This window comes from Lactuca saligna, chromosome 3 (genome assembly GCF_052625555.1).
Source record: "Lactuca saligna cultivar CGN05327 chromosome 3, ASM5262555v1, whole genome shotgun sequence".
NCBI lineage: Eukaryota > Viridiplantae > Streptophyta > Magnoliopsida > Asterales > Asteraceae > Lactuca > Lactuca saligna.
In genome coordinates this window covers 204258641-204277931 of record NC_136419.1, presented here as the reverse complement: position 1 = coordinate 204277931, position 19291 = coordinate 204258641, and the positions used below count along the sequence as shown (strand labels likewise).

Here is a 19291-nt window from a genome sequence, read left to right as displayed (position 1 = left end):
TAACACCCTAATAATTTGAATCTAATATATATAAAAACGTTAGATATATTTTATAAGATAAAATAGAAAATGTTTTAAACAAATATATTTTCAAGGATTTTTGTTTAACACAATGTTAAATCATTTCTAAACAAATACATTTTTAACCAAACAACAAATAAAACATAGCATGGTCTCAAGTTCGGTGGTACAATGGCACTATGACCCATTGCTGTCATTTTTTTCTTGATTACCAAGTTAAAAGACTTTTTACAATCTAAAGTCTTATGATGTGAGAAATGTACAAAATCATATGAGATTGCTTCATTTTTGTTAATACCCGAGAAGTTAAAGCAAAAATGTACCACATACTATAGACCCTACACCCATAAAACTCCCCTAGCTATTATGCACATACATTTCATAGTATTCAAATCTTTTATATTTATTTCAACTAAAATCCTTCTATCTTCTATTTCTTTAACATATGTATTGAAATATAACATTAAAAAACTTTAAATAGTAGCGATATTTTTCAAATAGGGGTTGTCTGACTCATCAAAATCCGAACACGCAGTTAAACAAATTTTTTTATAAAATGTTAACAACCAACAGTTTATATGTAGTGACAAAGAACATGGTTTGACATGCGGAATTAAAACTTACACAATTGAACATGGTGATTTGGGTGTTTAAGAGATATATTGAATGTATATGGTGTTTACAAAAAGGATCTAGATCTAGACTATATAATTAACACACACTTACACACTCACTTTTACATCTCACAAGCACCCAAATCACCATGTTCAATTGTGTAAGCTTTAATTCCGCACGTCAAACCATGTTCTTTGTCACTACAATTGGTATCAGAGCGGGTCTTCAAGATCAAGGTGATTTTTGAAGAACGATTCTCGGTTTGGCAATTTTTGTCACAATTTGATCAATTTTGGTGAGTCTCTCTATGATCTCTCGTAATTTTTGATTCGTGCTTTGCGTTCTTGATTATTGATCGTTTGATTCGTTGGATCTAAATTTTTTTAAAAAAAACCCATTGATGATCCAATAATTTTTTTTTAAGATCAAAGCCAACCAAAAACAGAATCAGTTACTGTTCATTTAATTCTTTCTAAGCCCAATTCACACATATGGATATTTCATCTTAGCCCAAATTCGTGAATCAAGTACTGTTACCGATTCTTATTCAATTCTTTCTTCTATCAACGTTATCTTCTCATTAAATATCATCGATGTTAAACTTTCTCATAAAATCAAAATTGAAACTGGATATTATTTGATTACTGGAAGATGACCTTAGATTTGATCACAAAATCGGATTTGATTACAGTCTGGGGTCGAATTGATCTATTATTGTTCACATCGGAATCGACTTTGGTTAAGTCGATTGATTATTGGATTCTAAATCTTTGATTGGATGATATGTTTGAGTCGAATGGTTCTTGTTTGAGTCGACTTCAAATTTTGAGTCTAAATCCAAAGCATCTTGGATTTGATTTCTATGGAGTATTGGGATTGAACGCATCTGATTAGAATTCAATACGTTTGATGATACTTCGTTGATTTTGATTTTGTTTTGTATGATTGAAGTCGATTTCGAGTATGTGTGATGTTTCTTATTCGTAATCTGAAAGTATATTTTGGAATCTGGGATTTGAAGTCAAAGTTTGATTTATTGGAATCGAACTCAATTTGAATGATAACAGAAGATTTCAAAACTTTATATTCGATTTGATGAATTGATGAAGGCTTGATAAAAGAATCGATGTTTTGAAGTCTGGGACAGGCCGATCTTAGTTGGTTGATTATTGATTTTGAATTTGAAATTGATAATCGATTTGGATAGAAGAGTTGGAATCGATGGCCAGTTTGTGATGACGACTCGCTGTTGATGAAAGATTGCGAAAGTTTGAATCTGGATTTTGGTTTTGATAAGACGATTTGGTTTTGATTTTGGATTCACAATCGATGGGTGATGATAGAATGAACGAAAAATGATCGACTATGTTTTGTTGTGAATGAATGATTGAAGACTTCGCATGATTGGAGTCGATGATTTGTTAAAGCAAACTGTTAATTTTGATTTAAGGGGTTGAGTCGATGATCTGTATGTTGTATGTGTGTTCGTTCGCGTCCAAAGGAAATCAATTTGGGAGTCAAGAACGGTTCGCATATGAGATCAAAGTTGAGTTCGCATTTGGGTTTCAAACATGAGTTCGCGTTTGAATCTCAGTATCAATTTCGCATTTGGTTAGATGGATTAAAATGCGAAGGTGATTAATGCGAAGGGATGCGAAGAGTGTAAGAATGAATATGTGAAGCATGTGAAAGCTTTTACAGTAAAATGCGAATTGGGGAAGAAAGCCAAGAGTTTCGCATTTGGTCCCTGCTCTTTTCAAGAAATAACACAAGTAGCCCATCCTCGCAAGTTTGAAGAACATGCAGAAATTGTCAAAACGAGTACCTGTAGTTTCGCATTTTTGACAGTTTATACCCAACTTCGCAAATGGGGTCATAAAATGCTGAAATTGCATTTGGGTTTCAAACATGAGTTCGCGTTTGAATCTCAGTATCAATTTCGCATTTGGTTAGATTTATTAAAATGCGAATGTGATTAATGCGAAGGGATGCGAAGAGTGTAAGAATGAATATGTGAAGCATGTGAAAGCTTTTACAGTAAAATGCGAATTGGGGAAGAAAGCCAAGAGTTTCGCATTTGGTCCCTGCTCTTTTCAAGAAATAACACAAGTAGCCCAACTTCGCAAGTTTGAAGAACATGCAGAAATTGTCAAAACGAGTACCTGTAGTTTCGCATTTTTGACAGTTTATACCCAACTTCGCAAATGGGGTCATAAAATGCTGAAATTGCAGAATTTTCAAATCTGGTCCCTGCAGTTTGTGCGAATTTACACATTTTACCCAGTTTCGCAAATGGGGGTGTGTTTCGCATATTTGACTGTTTTTGGCGCAACGGGTCACTGCAGAATTTTGAAATTGACAATTTCTACCCATTTTTGAGAAATTTTGTCAAAGGCGATCCGTGAACGGCAATAAAAATTGATTATTTTTTGGGTTTTCCGGATTGAAGCACAAAGTTTATGCCACATGTTAAGGGGGAGTTTTAACATGAAAAATTCTGAATAGAGCACGTTCTTTTTCCTTTGGTGTTGTATAATCAAATTTCGATTATAAAAAGGGGCAGAAGTTTTATATGGAAATTCGAACTTGAATTTTTCATATTACGCGGATTTGAAGACCGAAGTGATCTTGGAATTTTGAACCTACGAGTTGATGCAACTGGAAGTTCGGAAGTGATGTATTTGAAATGGGTTTGGAATTATTGAAGATTTTTGGGGTGTGTTTTTATGCGCAACTTTTGGGTGATTATTTGGAATTAATCATTTGTTGCTGCTCGGATTGTATGGTCTCACATCCTAGAGCCCAAATTGAAGAGTCATGGAAGAATTGAAGATTGAAGTTAGTTTCGACATGTGTCACCTTTGAGGCTCGAACCGCGTAGTGCTTGATTTTGGAAGATTTGAAGTGGGTCATTCATTCCTAACTTTGAGGGGGAGAATGTTGGGGTGCAAAGTTATTCATTCATGATTTTGTAAATGTTTGACTTTTGTAAAACCCACTTGCATGTGGTGCTTTAGCCTTTAGACCCATTTGTTAGTTAGAGTGAGAGAGTGAGATGTAAACACCTCTATAAATAGTGGGTTCATACCACTTGTAGAGGTGTGCTTGAGAGATGTAAAAGTGAGTGTGTAAGTGTGTGTTAATTATGTAGTCTAGATCTAGATCCTTTTTGTAAACACCATATACATTCAATATATCTCTTAAACACCCAAATCACCATGTTTAATTGTTTAAGCTTTAATTCCGCATGTCAAACCATGTTCTTTGTAACTACATTATATCCAAAAAGTAAGATGCAATCAATGTCTCTAAAAATCTCAAAAACCATTGGCCAAAGATCAAAAATAAATTATTCAATCCATAACTAAAATTTTGTATACAAAATATGAACTACAAAAGTTATTTTGGGGATTTTTACCGTACACACTTTTTCTTCTTTGGTCGTCTCATTTGTCAAAAATTTAAATTTTTCTCAAATCCTCGGTTTGAGTTCAGTTACGCCCGAAGGTGTACCCGAATCCCTCAAACCTAGGTGTGACATCCCCAAAATCACGGCCAGAAAAGACCGGTTTTGTTTATACTTTATTTCAAAATCAGAGTTATCTTTTAATAAAAGGGTTGCGGAATTTGTCCCAAAACAATAATATGATAAAGATTTATCAAAAGCATTTCCATAGAAATGTATTTCATTAAAAGACTCGGGATGTCATGTTCGTACAGATCAAAAGTATAAACAGTACAATATAAGCCTTACTACATTATTTCATATCTACAGGCCTATATCCGTAATCCCTCGTCCAAAACATCACACCTATGCTCATGCGCCACTACCTGTAATGCATAAAACTGAGTGGGTCAGGCTTGGGAGCCTGGTGAGCACATAGGGTTTTCAACCCACAATAAATAAGTTTATTAATTTCATCAATCAACAATAACCCGATTACCCGTTCCCGTTATCCTCACTTTACGTCCCTAAACACCTATCATAAGGGACCTAGCCTAAGGATTATCATCGGGACGGACACTACTGCTAAGGGGATTCCTCAGCAATAAATGTCCTAATAGGCAACCATGTGGGGGATGGAGTACACCGGTGAACACATCGTTCACAACACCTACAGGTTGCGAGCCTGCTAGTGTTCCACTGGACTGTCTAGAAGAGTCCGTGGTCGTCATCTATACTCCGCTAGATGACTGGATCAACAACAACAACATCGAGGCCTCTCATCATTTTATCACACATCACCTATTACATCTACCCATGTTTTACCCCAACATTTTCGTAGATATAAAATACATATACAGTTTAAATCATTGAAAACATGTATAACAACGTTCATCTAGCATAGATAGCAAGTATTCAGATAATATGCACACATAGCACGTAATTTATATAAAATACTTCATATCTATGTGTAAGTTGAAGGTAACTATGCACTCACCGGAAAAGGTGGTGATTCCGAACTCAGACAGCACTTCGCTTCTTAAAAAGAATTTTTCTTCGACGAAACCTAGTATTATTACCACTAGAGTTTAGTTTATTATTCGTCGAGACTAATTAATAGTCTAGCTATTATTATTATTATATAAGCGTCAAAAAAAATACTTATATAACCCATAATAATAGCCCAAGTATTTATTATAAGTTCCTAATAACGTTACTATAATTAAATAAAAGTTATATTAAAAATAGCGTAGGCGTAGCTCACTTACAGCGGGTTTTATAGAAAACCGGGCTTTGCTTGGAGCAGCGTTCCTGAGCCGAAAAGCTCTTCTTCTCAGAGCCTTCGAGCACTCCGGGGCTTCCGCCTCGTGCTAGGGAGGTTCCCTAGGCTTTTCGGGGGATTTCGGGGCTAGAGAGAGGTTCTAGAGAGAGAGAGAGTAAAGAGAAGAAAGAATGGGAAAGGTGTGAAGAAAATGAGGGTGGGAGAGGTGGTATTTATAGGGTGAAATGTGGCTGAACTTGGTGCCACATGTCACCATCTGGTGGCAAGCCTTGGGGAGAAAGCAATGGCCAAGATTGTGCCACATCACCCATTTTCGCACAGCACACTTCCGACTTCTAAAATCCGTAACTTTCACATACGACCTCCTTTTTTGACGTTCTTTATATCCACGCGTAGGTAATAATAAGATCTACAACTTTCATTTTGACACCGTCAGCTAATTCTCGACCGATCTTAAATTTAACAGTACAAGGAGATTATACTGTTAAACGTCTGCGTAAAATTAATAACTTCTACATACGGACTCTGTTTTTGTCTGTCTTTTTACCGTTGATTTCCTATTAATGAGATCTTCAACTCTCATTTATGTTGCGTAAGCCAAAAACCGCTCGAACTAAAATTCGAGTTTCAGGCCGTGCACTGCTAAGCCGAATCTTAGAAAAATCATAACTTCTTCATACGAAGTCAGATTTGGGCATTCTTTTTATCGATGTTCTTAGTTTAACATATTCTACGACTTTTGTTTAGATTGCTAAGGCTAAAAAGTCTTCTATCGTAAATTCACTATTTACGTTTCCCGGTGTCGTGCCGGTTTTGTCGTAAAACTTCGGCGGGCCATAACTTCTTCTTTATAGCTCGGATTTCGGCATTCTTTATATGCACGGGAACCTTGAGACATATTCTACAACTTTATGTAGAGATATCGGGATTATCTCACACTTTAATTTTGACGCTCATTTTTATTCTTTATTAATTATACATTTATAATTAAATAATAAACACATAAACACACATAATTCACATAATACTCAAATATTTCATATTTATTACTTCAAAAAGAGTTACAATAGTTGACCTAGACTATTACATTGACAAAAATGCTTAGCCCTGAAAACCCGGGCGTTACAATTCTCACCCCCTTAGGATGATTCCGTCCCGGAATCATGCATCAGCAAACAGATGTGGATAGCGACTCATCATGTCATCCTCTGTTTCCCAAGTGAGATTCGGCCCATTCGAATGTTTCCATCGGACTAGCACCAAGTCGACCATCTTGCGTCGTAACTTCTTAGTCTTACGGTCAATAATTGCCTCAGGCTCTTCGATCAGCCTTTTATTCTCATCCATCCTTAATTCCGAGATTGGAATTATGTCGGGAACATCTCCCATGAATTTCCTCAAATAACACACATGGAAGGTGTTATGAATACCATTGAGTTCTTCGGGCAATTCCAGCTTGTAAGCTTGGTTCCCAATCCTCTGAAGAACTTTGAATGGTCCAATAAACCTTGGACTCAACTTTCCTCGTTTCCCAAATCGTATAAGTCCCTTCCACGGTGAGACTTTAAGTAAAACGGAATCCCCAACTTCGAAGGTTATCGGTCGTATTTTCTTGTCGGCATAGCTCTTCTGACGATCCTGAGCTGCTAACATTCTTTCCCTAATCACCTTCAATTTCTCAGCAGTCTCATGGACTATCTCGGAGCCCATAAACTGCTTCTCTCCGGCTTCAAGCCAACAAGACGGCGTACGACACTTCTGCCCATACAAGGCTTGATAAGGAGCCATCTTGATGCTCGAGTGAAAACTATTGTTGTAGGAAAATTCTACCAGAGGTAAGTGCTCGTCCCAATTCCCTTGGAATTCGAGGGTACATGCTCTCAGCATATCTTCCAACGTCTGAATCGTTCTTTCACTCTGACCATCAGTTTGCGGATGGTAAGCAGTACTCAAACACAACTTTGTACCCAACTCCTCTTGTAGACTCCTCCAAAACCTCGATGTGAAACGACTATCACGATCTGACACAATAGTAAGAGGGACACCGTGAAGTCTTACAATTTCCTTCACGTAAGCATTTGCGAGCTTATCCATAGACCACTTCTCGTTGGCTGCTATGAAGTGTGCACTCTTGGTGAAACGATCCACGACTACCCAAATCATGTCGTGACCATTCTTCGTTCTGGGCAGTTTAGTCACAAAATCCATGGTGATGTCTTCCCATTTACCCATGGGTACAGGTAAGGGTTCTAAACTCCCATACGGTTTTTGATGTTGTGCCTTAACCCTCGCACATGTTACGCACTCAGCCACATACTTCGCAACATTGAGCTTCATCGTCGGCCACCAGTAGTAGGGTTTTAGGTCCTTATACATTTTAGTGCTACCGGGATGAATCGAGTACATGGTCTTGTGTGCTTCTTCCATTAGAAGATCTCTTATTCCTCCCGTCTTAGGTACCCAAATTCGATCTTGGAATACATTCAGTCCTCGACTGTTCGTACCGAACACTAACGTTTTTCCCAAACGTTCTTCCGTTCGGTCATTCTTTTCTAAGGCTTCTTCTTGAGCTTTCCTGATACTTTCCACAATCATCGAGACGACTTCAATTCTTAACGCTCTTGGCCTTCTTCTTTCAAGATTGACTTTCCGACTGAGAGCATCAGCAACAATATTTGCTTTACCTGGGTGGTAAAGTATCTCACAGTCGTAGTCCTTGAGAAGTTCTAGCCAGCGTCGTTGCCTCATGTTCAACTCCTTCTGATTAAAGAGATACTGGAGACTCTTATGATCAGTGAAGAGCTTGCACTTCGTACCGTAGAGGTAATGCCTCCATATCTTTAAGGCGAATACTACCGCTGCCAACTCCAGATCATGAGTGGGGTAGTTCTTTTCGTGCTCTTTCAATTGTCGAGATGCGTATGCTATCACCTTTTCTCTTTGGGTCAGAACACAACCTAACCCGACTCCAGATGCATCACTATAAACTGCAAAATCTTCGACTCCATCGGGTAGAGAAAGTATCGGCGCTTCACATAACTTCTTCTTTAGCTTCTCGAACGCCTCATCGTGTTTCTCACTCCATGTATACGTAGCTCCTTTATGGGTCAAAGCTGTTAATGGAGCAGCTATCGAAGAAAAGCCTTGGATAAATCGTCGGTAATATCCGGCTAATCCTAGAAAGCTTCGAATCTCCGTGGGATTCTTCGGACGTTCCCACTTCATTACAGCCTCGATCTTGGCGGGATCAACCATTATTCCCTCTTGGTTAACAACATGACCCAAGAATTGGACTTCCCGTATCCAAAAGTCGCATTTGGAGAACTTTGCAAAAAGCTTCTCCTTCTTTAACACCTCCAACACTTCTCGTAGATGCTTGTCGTGCTCCTCCTGGCTTTTCGAGTATATGAGAATGTCGTCGATGAACACTATCACGGATTTATCGAGGAATGGTTTACAAACCCTGTTCATCAAATCCATGAATGCTGCGGGAGCATTGGTTAGTCCGAATGACATAACCAAGAACTCGTAGTGTCCATATCTTGTTCTGAATGCAGTCTTCTCAATATCCTGCTCTCTCACCTTCAGCTGATGATATCCTGACCTAAGATCGATCTTTGAGAAGTAGCTCGAACCTTGCAGCTGATCGAATAGATCATCAATCCTCGGTAATGGATACTTGTTCTTCACCGTTGCCTTATTCAACTCTCGGTAGTCTATGCACATCCTCATGCTTCCGTCCTTCTTCTTCACGAATAACACCGGAGCTCCCCAGGGTGATGAACTAGGTCGAATGAAACCGCTATCCAACAGCTCCTGAAGTTGCATCATGAGCTCCTTCATCTCCGTCGGTGCTAATCGGTAAGGTGCCTTTGCTATCGATGTTGTTCCTGGTAATAAGTCTATACGAAATTCTACTTGCCTATCAGGTGGTAATCCGGGAAGATCTTCGGGAAAGACTTCCGGATAATCGCACACAACCGGTATATTCTGCACCTCTTTCTTTTCCTTCTTAGCATCGATTACGAATGCCAAGTATGATGCACATCCTTTGGACAAACATTTTCTGGCTTTCATCAAGGAGATGATTCCAGAATTCACTCTGCGTTTGTCCCCGTACACCATAAATGATTCCTTTCTGGGTGGGTTTATCCTAACTATCTTCTTTCGGCATAATATCTCGGCATCGTTGGCGCTAAGCCAATCCATACCCAAAACGATGTCGAAACCGTTTAACTCTATGGGTAATAGTTCCTCATGGAATTCGTTTCCGTTTAGGTTAATGACGATGTTCCTAATACGATTACTAACAGGTACGAATTTGCCACTGGCAACTTCTACAATCAGGGCATTATCTAGTTTTTCTACAGGTAATGCTAATTTCGCACTAAATTTATGCGACACAAAGGAGTAGTTGGCTCCGGAATCAAACAGTATATTTGCAGGCAAACCATTTACAAGAAAGGTACCTGAAGCGACGTCTGCTGCCTCCTTTGCAGCCTCGAGCGTCATCTGGAAGGCTCTCGCCTTCGGCTTTGGTGGTATGTTGGGTCTTCCTGCCTCCTTCTTCTTCGGGCAGTCCTTCAAAATGTGCCCTTCTTCATTACACCCATAACAGGCCTTCTGGTTAAGAGTGCATTCGTTGGCATAGTGCCCAGGCTTTCTGCATTTGTAACAAGTGACCCCTCCATCACACTTCCCAGAGTGCTTCTTCTTGCACTTGTCACACCACTTTGCTTCTGATCCTCCTCCTCTCGAACTAGACTTCGAGAATCTACCTTTCTTACCGGACATCGAGGATCCGTCAAATTTCCGTTTCTCTCCCACTTCCGCTCTCTCCAGACCCTTTTCTCGTATCTGGGTCTCCACATTCTTAGCAGCCCAGATGGTAGCTTTCAGAGTGGTAGTTTGCTTGACCATTGGACCGAAGTCCGCTGGTAATCCGAGGGAAAATTTGTTAACCTTGGAGAGTTCAGTTGGGACGAGGTGAGGAACAAGCTTCATTTTCTCAGTAAAGCTTGCAGCGTATTCAGTAACGCTCATCCTCCCCTTCTTCAGACTCTGGAATTCGTTGTTGATCTCCAGAAGATCCTGCTCAGAGCAGTATTGCATCTTTAACTGTACCAGAAAATCCTCCCACGACATCTTGCTTGCTTCACCTTTGGGCATTGAATCAGCTAGTAGCTTCCACCAGCTTAGTACTCCAGATTTCAATAGAGGAACTGCAAGAGCAGTCTTCTGCCTATTGCTACACTCGCAACTCTCAAACATTGTCTCCATCTCAGAGATCCAGTTCATGACTTCCACCGGCGTCGGGCTTCCGGATAGACTCGGTGGCTTGGATGCCATGAAATCCTTGTATTTGCATCCACGTCCATCATTTCCTCCATCCTGGTGGTTTTGCCTAACTATCGGTGGGTTGGCTTGACCAATAGTCCCACTGTAGTTTCCTTCTTCAGTCTGCCCTTCGTTCAACTCGGGCTGTTCGAGCTGAATAGTCGCTTCCTCTCGATTTTGCTGGAGCAAACGCCTGGTTTCCTCCATTTGACGATCCAACATTGCCTGGATCATCGCTTGCACTCCGGCCATCGTTATTGGTCCGGCGGCGGCTTCCACAACTGGTATTTGCTCGATCACGGGGGGTTGGTGTCCGTTCCCATTTGCGTTTACGTTTCCGCTACGGGTCCTTACCATCTTGATCTATATACCGAATAAGGTGGATTTAGATCTTTATTTAGGAGAGACGTTTTAAATCATCCTTATCACTCCGAAACGTTTACATGCTAGTTCTAATATCGTAGTCGTACGTTTAGAATCCTAAACACATAAGGTTCCAGATCCGGTCGGCAACAGACCATAGATCCCGAACAAAATAACAGCATATCATGCATAAAACATTTAGCACATAAAAGCATTTTAGGCACAATTCCTAAAATAAGCTAGTGCTCACACCTCACAATCATCGCTTAGCATTCTAAGTTTAAGTCTAGAAATCCTACAAATTCCTAGTTCGCTTAAACTAATGCTCTGATACCAACTGTGACATCCCCAAAATCACGGCCAGAAAAGACCGGTTTTGTTTATACTTTATTTCAAAATCAGAGTTATCTTTTAATAAAAGGGTTGCGGAATTTGTCCCAAAACAATAATATGATAAAGATTTATCAAAAGCATTTCCATAGAAATGTATTTCATTAAAAGACTCGGGATGTCATGTTCGTACAGATCAAAAGTATAAACAGTACAATATAAGCCTTACTACATTATTTCATATCTACAGGCCTATATCCGTAATCCCTCGTCCAAAACATCACACCTATGCTCATGCGCCACTACCTGTAATGCATAAAACTGAGTGGGTCAGGCTTGGGAGCCTGGTGAGCACATAGGGTTTTCAACCCACAATAAATAAGTTTATTAATTTCATCAATCAACAATAACCCGATTACCCGTTCCCGTTATCCTCACTTTACGTCCCTAAACACCTATCATAAGGGACCTAGCCTAAGGATTATCATCGGGACGGACACTACTGCTAAGGGGATTCCTCAGCAATAAATGTCCTAATAGGCAACCATGTGGGGGATGGAGTACACCGGTGAACACATCGTTCACAACACCTACAGGTTGCGAGCCTGCTAGTGTTCCACTGGACTGTCTAGAAGAGTCCGTGGTCGTCATCTATACTCCGCTAGATGACTGGATCAACAACAACAACATCGAGGCCTCTCATCATTTTATCACACATCACCTATTACATCTACCCATGTTTTACCCCAACATTTTCGTAGATATAAAATACATATACAGTTTAAATCATTGAAAACATGTATAACAACGTTCATCTAGCATAGATAGCAAGTATTCAGATAATATGCACACATAGCACGTAATTTATATAAAATACTTCATATCTATGTGTAAGTTGAAGGTAACTATGCACTCACCGGAAAAGGTGGTGATTCCGAACTCAGACAGCACTTCGCTTCTTAAAAAGAATTTTTCTTCGACGAAACCTAGTATTATTACCACTAGAGTTTAGTTTATTATTCGTCGAGACTAATTAATAGTCTAGCTATTATTATTATTATATAAGCGTCAAAAAAAATACTTATATAACCCATAATAATAGCCCAAGTATTTATTATAAGTTCCTAATAACGTTACTATAATTAAATAAAAGTTATATTAAAAATAGCGTAGGCGTAGCTCACTTACAGCGGGTTTTATAGAAAACCGGGCTTTGCTTGGAGCAGCGTTCCTGAGCCGAAAAGCTCTTCTTCTCAGAGCCTTCGAGCACTCCGGGGCTTCCGCCTCGTGCTAGGGAGGTTCCCTAGGCTTTTCGGGGGATTTCGGGGCTAGAGAGAGGTTCTAGAGAGAGAGAGAGTAAAGAGAAGAAAGAATGGGAAAGGTGTGAAGAAAATGAGGGTGGGAGAGGTGGTATTTATAGGGTGAAATGTGGCTGAACTTGGTGCCACATGTCACCATCTGGTGGCAAGCCTTGGGGAGAAAGCAATGGCCAAGATTGTGCCACATCACCCATTTTCGCACAGCACACTTCCGACTTCTAAAATCCGTAACTTTCACATACGACCTCCTTTTTTGACGTTCTTTATATCCACGCGTAGGTAATAATAAGATCTACAACTTTCATTTTGACACCGTCAGCTAATTCTCGACCGATCTTAAATTTAACAGTACAAGGAGATTATACTGTTAAACGTCTGCGTAAAATTAATAACTTCTACATACGGACTCTGTTTTTGTCTGTCTTTTTACCGTTGATTTCCTATTAATGAGATCTTCAACTCTCATTTATGTTGCGTAAGCCAAAAACCGCTCGAACTAAAATTCGAGTTTCAGGCCGTGCACTGCTAAGCCGAATCTTAGAAAAATCATAACTTCTTCATACGAAGTCAGATTTGGGCATTCTTTTTATCGATGTTCTTAGTTTAACATATTCTACGACTTTTGTTTAGATTGCTAAGGCTAAAAAGTCTTCTATCGTAAATTCACTATTTACGTTTCCCGGTGTCGTGCCGGTTTTGTCGTAAAACTTCGGCGGGCCATAACTTCTTCTTTATAGCTCGGATTTCGGCATTCTTTATATGCACGGGAACCTTGAGACATATTCTACAACTTTATGTAGAGATATCGGGATTATCTCACACTTTAATTTTGACGCTCATTTTTATTCTTTATTAATTATACATTTATAATTAAATAATAAACACATAAACACACATAATTCACATAATACTCAAATATTTCATATTTATTACTTCAAAAAGAGTTACAATAGTTGACCTAGACTATTACATTGACAAAAATGCTTAGCCTTGAAAACCCGGGCGTTACACTAGGCTCTGATACCAACTTGTAATGTCATAAAATTTCCAACCAAAAATTTTCGTTTTTACAACCATCAAAACATGAGTAGTAAGTTTAAATTACAAAGTAACAATGTAGTCACAACCGATTACATAACAAAAGATAAAATAGTTTTCCCCGAGTGTGTGTACGGTCACGCTGGCACCTTCCCACGGTCCTCACTCGTACCTGAAACACATAATACAACAACTGTAAGCATAAAGTTTAGTGAGTTCCCAAAATACAACATACGCACATACGCCTTTCCAGGCCTTGACCTTCCGGTCCATGTGTCTCAGGGGACTTCCGTCCCGACTGGGTAAACTTTCCGGTCCTACCCACGTCCACCCTTACAGTCCATATGACCACGCCTTCCGGCCCATATCAAACATATCATACATGACACATATAGCAAATAACTTAACACACATAAGGCATATATTTCATATCAGATTCGACCTTCCGGTCACATAGTCAAAACCCTTCCGGGTACAGTATAGTGAGAAGACTCACCTCGTATGCCTCGCTAAGTCGCTAATCGTGAATCCTAGAATCACTCGGGCTCGAACCCTCGAGCTGCAATCCTCCTATAATATTACAAATCGATAATTATTACTTGTACCACTAAGGTGGACCATCCATATCAAGTCAACACAAGTTGACTTGGTCAGCAGTCTTTAGGCAATTTGGACCAGACTCGACGAGTCCACAGTAGCGACTCAGCGAGTCTACGCGTTTTTACCAACTCTCAAGAATTTTCCCTTTGACTCGTCGAGTACTCCCCCGACTCGACGAGCTCCACCTGGGCCTGAATCACAGGGCCACCGCGACTCAACTCGCCGAGTCGAAGGTCGACTCGGCGAGTCCCAACCTGACTCGGTCCACCTGTCAAAACCTTTCCAACTCTCTGCGACTCACTGAGTCGCCCACAACTCGGTCCGGACTACACACAGGATGGTCTCAAGGACAATCTTCAAGCGACTCGTCGAGTCTGTTCTTCAGACTCGGCGAGTCCATGCCATGCACCAGCTAAAACTGGCTTTTGCGGTCAGATCCGTTCCATACATACATAGATCTGGCCTTCCCAAGCTTATTTGTCACGTAAAGACTCAGTCTTGGTTGCCATGCAATGCATACAAGGCTTATTTTGAAGAAACAACCACTTATTTGGCAAGTTTAGCTTCTAACACAAAAGAATGGACATAAAGCTTGTCATGAGGGGTCTCCTGGACCTGCTTAAGTCCAGATCTAGGTTCCATGTCTCCATGGGACCTCTCATACTTCTTATTCAAGCCAAGAAATGCAAGAAGAAACCCTAGATTTGGCCCATCAATACAAAACACGAAGATTGGCTCAGAAAATTACCTCAAGAAGACCCCCTTGATGAAATAGCAACAGATCTAAGCTCCCCAACACCTCAAGCTTGCTCCTCTCCCTCCTTTCCTTGCAATATCACACAAGATGATGAACAAAAGGCCTTCAAACACACTCACAAGGGCTTACAGACGTATGGAGGCTCTTAGGGTTCAAGGTGGCCTCATATGAGGGCCATAAGGTCCTTTAAATAGGGCTTAGGACCGGGAAATCAGGGTTTCATCAAACAACGCGGACTCGCCGAGTCCATCCCTTGGACTCGCTGAGTCCGGATGCGAACCCCCACTCAAAAACGCGACCCGACTCGGCGAGTCGACTACCAACTCGTCGAGTCCCCTCACAGAATGATAAAAATATATGAAATGGAGATACCTAGGGATTCGGGCTGTTACAAAAAAAAACCCTTCGAGTCAAGGCTCAGTTTAGCAAGTTGAGTGGGGACTCAGTGAGTTGGACAGGTCAGAACTCGGAAATCAGTGAACTCGGCGAGTCAGTAGTCTGACTCGGCGAGTAGGGTCAACATGAAAGGTTGACTTTGGCCAGGACTTTGACTTTGTTCAGAGTTGAGTTAGTTGACTGTTAGAGGTCTATCAGGCTAAGTGCGGCTTTGTTATTGGTAGCTAGGAGAGTTAGAGGAGCAGCAGTTCAGGCGGTGGTTGGTTAGCAGTCCGAGGGTTACCACCAGAATTCAGCAGTTCAGGTGAGTTTCCTTCCAGTAGGAACGGGTCTATGGCCATAATGCCGGCCCGTTCAGTTAGCAGTAGTTTCCCGGACTTCGGTCCGATGCAGTAGTTAGTATGTTTGATGCCTTCGTGGCTCAGACAGGATTTAGGTGTTATGTGTTATGTGTTATGTGTTCCGGGCTACTGCCCGATGTAGTATGCAGTATATGTGTTCATGCTAGTTGATATGTTATGTTATGTTATGTTCAGTCAGTTTTCAGACTTCGGTCCGATGCAGGGCAAGGCCCCAGTTAGTCCAGACTTCGGTCTGATGCAGGGGACAAGGTCCCAGTCAGTTAGTCCGGACTTCGGTTCGATGCAGGGGACAAGGTCCCAGTCAGTTTCCGGACTTCGGTCCGATGCAGGTGGCAAGGCCACAGTTAGTCCGGACCTCGGTCCGATGCAGTGGGCAAGGCCCAGTATGTGCTTTATATGTTATTGTATGGTATGTGGTAGTTTGGGGGAGCTCACTAAGCTTCGTGCTTACAGTTTCAGTTTTTGGTTTCAGGTACTCAGTTTTCAGAAGAGGAGCTCGGGAAGATTGCAGTGCACACACCATAGTCAGCTAGCCTGGGATGTTCTACTCTGATAATAAGTTGTAATTCGAATTAATGCTACGAAATTATGTTATGATTTATGTTACGGTTTTTATGAATATGGTTTTTAGTAATGTTTTAAAAAGAAAATTTTAGTTGTGAGTTTTGGGATGTTACATAACCCAATTTCTTCAATTCTTTTACTAAAAATGCAAACACCTTTCGATAGACCTTTTTCAAAAACAAAACATTCATTAGTAAACTAACTGAACCAACGGATTATCATTTCATGATTATAAATCAAACCCATATTCCCAAATTCGTTCAACTCTTTATTAAAAAAAAGTTAAGTATTTCATTCCAAATCAAAATTATAAAGTACCAAGTTATCCTTTCTAATTTAATATATTTTTACTGGTTTCAGGTACTCAGTTTTCAAAAGAGGAGTTCGGGAAGATTGCAGTGCACACACCATAGTCAGCTAGCCTGGGATGTTCTACTCTGATAATAAGTTGTAATTCGAATTAATGCTACGAAATTATGTTATGATTTATGTTACGGTTTTTATGAATATGGTTTTTAGTAATGTTTTAAAAAGAAAATTTTAGTTGTGATTTTTGGGATGTTACATAACCCAATTTCATCAATTCTTTTACTAAAAATGCAAACACTTTTCGATAGACCTTTTTCAAAAACAAAACATTCATTAGTAAACTAACTGAACAAACGGATTATCATTTCATGATTATAAATCAAACCCTTATTCCCAAATTCGTTCAACTCTTTATTAAAAAAAAGTTAAGTATTTCATTCCAAATCAAAATTATAAAGTACCAAGTTATCCTTTCTAATTTAATATATTTAAAACTTTAATATGTTTTTTGGATAACTTTATGACTTCTTAATTTATAATTTTTTATAATTTTTAGTAATTACTATATGAAATGGATTTACCATATATCTTCAATTTTGAGCCCAATTAATAAAAGAACTTCATTGTTGAGATATTATGTATAACTAATCTGTCAATGTACAAATAATGTGTCAATTTGAAGTAATCCAAAATAGGTTATTTTGGATTCATTGAGAAATTTTTTTTTTGTTTGAAATTTATGAAATCAGATAGGTTTAGTTTTTATATAGAAATAAAATTACAGAAAAATATTCCTATAGAAACATCCAATATGTTTTTAAAAAAATTACAAAGATGACTCATGCCTAATAAAAAAATTTACAGATTACCACTGTAACACCCTAATAATTTGAATCTAATATATATAAAAACGTTAGATATATTTTATAAGATAAAATAGAAAATGTTTTAAACAAATATATTTTCAAGGATTTTTGTTTAACACAATGTTAAATCATTTCTAAACAAATACATTTTTAACCAAACAACAAATAAAACATAGCATGGTCTCAAGTTCGGTGGTACAATGGCACTATGACCCATTGCTGTCATTTTTTTCTTGATTACCAAGTTAAAAGACTTTTTACAATCTAAAGTCTTATGATGTGAGAAATGTACAAAATCATATGAGATTGCTTCATTTTTGTTAATACCCGAGAAGTTAAAGCAAAAATGTACCACATACTATAGACCCTACACCCATAAAACTCCCCTAGCTATTATGCACATACATTTCATAGTATTCAAATCTTTTATATTTATTTCAACTAAAATCCTTCTATCTTCTATTTCTTTAACATATGTATTGAAATATAACATTAAAAAACTTTAAATAGTAGCGATATTTTTCAAATAGGGGTTGTCTGACTCATCAAAATCCGAACACGCAGTTAAACAAATTTTTTTATAAAATGTTAACAACCAACAGTTTATATGTAGTGACAAAGAACATGGTTTGACATGCGGAATTAAAACTTACACAATTGAACATGGTGATTTGGGTGTTTAAGAGATATATTGAATGTATATGGTGTTTACAAAAAGGATCTAGATCTAGACTATATAATTAACACACACTTACACACTCACTTTTACATCTCACAAGCACCCAAATCACCATGTTCAATTGTGTAAGCTTTAATTCCGCACGTCAAACCATGTTCTTTGTCACTACAATTGGTATCAGAGCGGGTCTTCAAGATCAAGGTGATTTTTGAAGAACGATTCTCGGTTTGGCAATTTTTGTCACAATTTGATCAATTTTGGTGAGTCTCTCTATGATCTCTCGTAATTTTTGATTCGTGCTTTGCGTTCTTGATTATTGATCGTTTGATTCGTTGGATCTAAATTTTTTTAAAAAAAACCCATTGATGATCCAATAATTTTTTTTTAAGATCAAAGCCAACCAAAAACAGAATCAGTTACTGTTCATTTAATTCTTTCTAAGCCCAATTCACACATATGGATATTTCATCTTAGCCCAAATTCGTGAATCAAGTACTGTTACCGATTCTTATTCAATTCTTTCTTCTATCAACGTTATCTTCTCATTAAATATCATCGATGTTAAACTTTCTCATAAAATCAAAATTGAAACTGGATATTATTTGATTACTGGAAGATGACCTTAGATTTGATCACAAAATCGGATTTGATTACAGTCTGGGGTCGAATTGATCTATTATTGTTCACATCGGAATCGACTTTGGTTAAGTCGATTGATTATTGGATTCTAAATCTTTGATTGGATGATATGTTTGAGTCGAATGGTTCTTGTTTGAGTCGACTTCAAATTTTGAGTCTAAATCCAAAGCATCTTGGATTTGATTTCTATGGAGTATTGGGATTGAACGCATCTGATTAGAATTCAATACGTTTGATGATACTTCGTTGATTTTGATTTTGTTTTGTATGATTGAAGTCGATTTCGAGTATGTGTGATGTTTCTTATTCGTAATCTGAAAGTATATTTTGGAATCTGGGATTTGAAGTCAAAGTTTGATTTATTGGAAT

The 19291-nt window shown here is 38.8% G+C and overlaps 2 long non-coding RNA genes across 2 annotated transcripts; both read right to left on the bottom strand.

The window, feature by feature from the left end:
* Positions 1-3977: 3977 nt before the first annotated feature.
* On the bottom strand, positions 3978-5529 carry LOC145034123 (uncharacterized). Its single transcript, XR_013677904.1, has 3 exons — positions 5350-5529; positions 5079-5147; positions 3978-4467 (listed from the first exon to the last, which is right to left on the bottom strand). It is a non-coding gene; the product is annotated as an uncharacterized LOC145034123 (long non-coding RNA).
* Positions 5530-11523: 5994 nt separating this feature from the next.
* On the bottom strand, positions 11524-12761 carry LOC145034122 (uncharacterized). Its single transcript, XR_013677903.1, has 3 exons — positions 12582-12761; positions 12311-12379; positions 11524-11699 (listed from the first exon to the last, which is right to left on the bottom strand). It is a non-coding gene; the product is annotated as an uncharacterized LOC145034122 (long non-coding RNA).
* Between the last annotated feature and the right edge of the window lie 6530 nt (positions 12762-19291).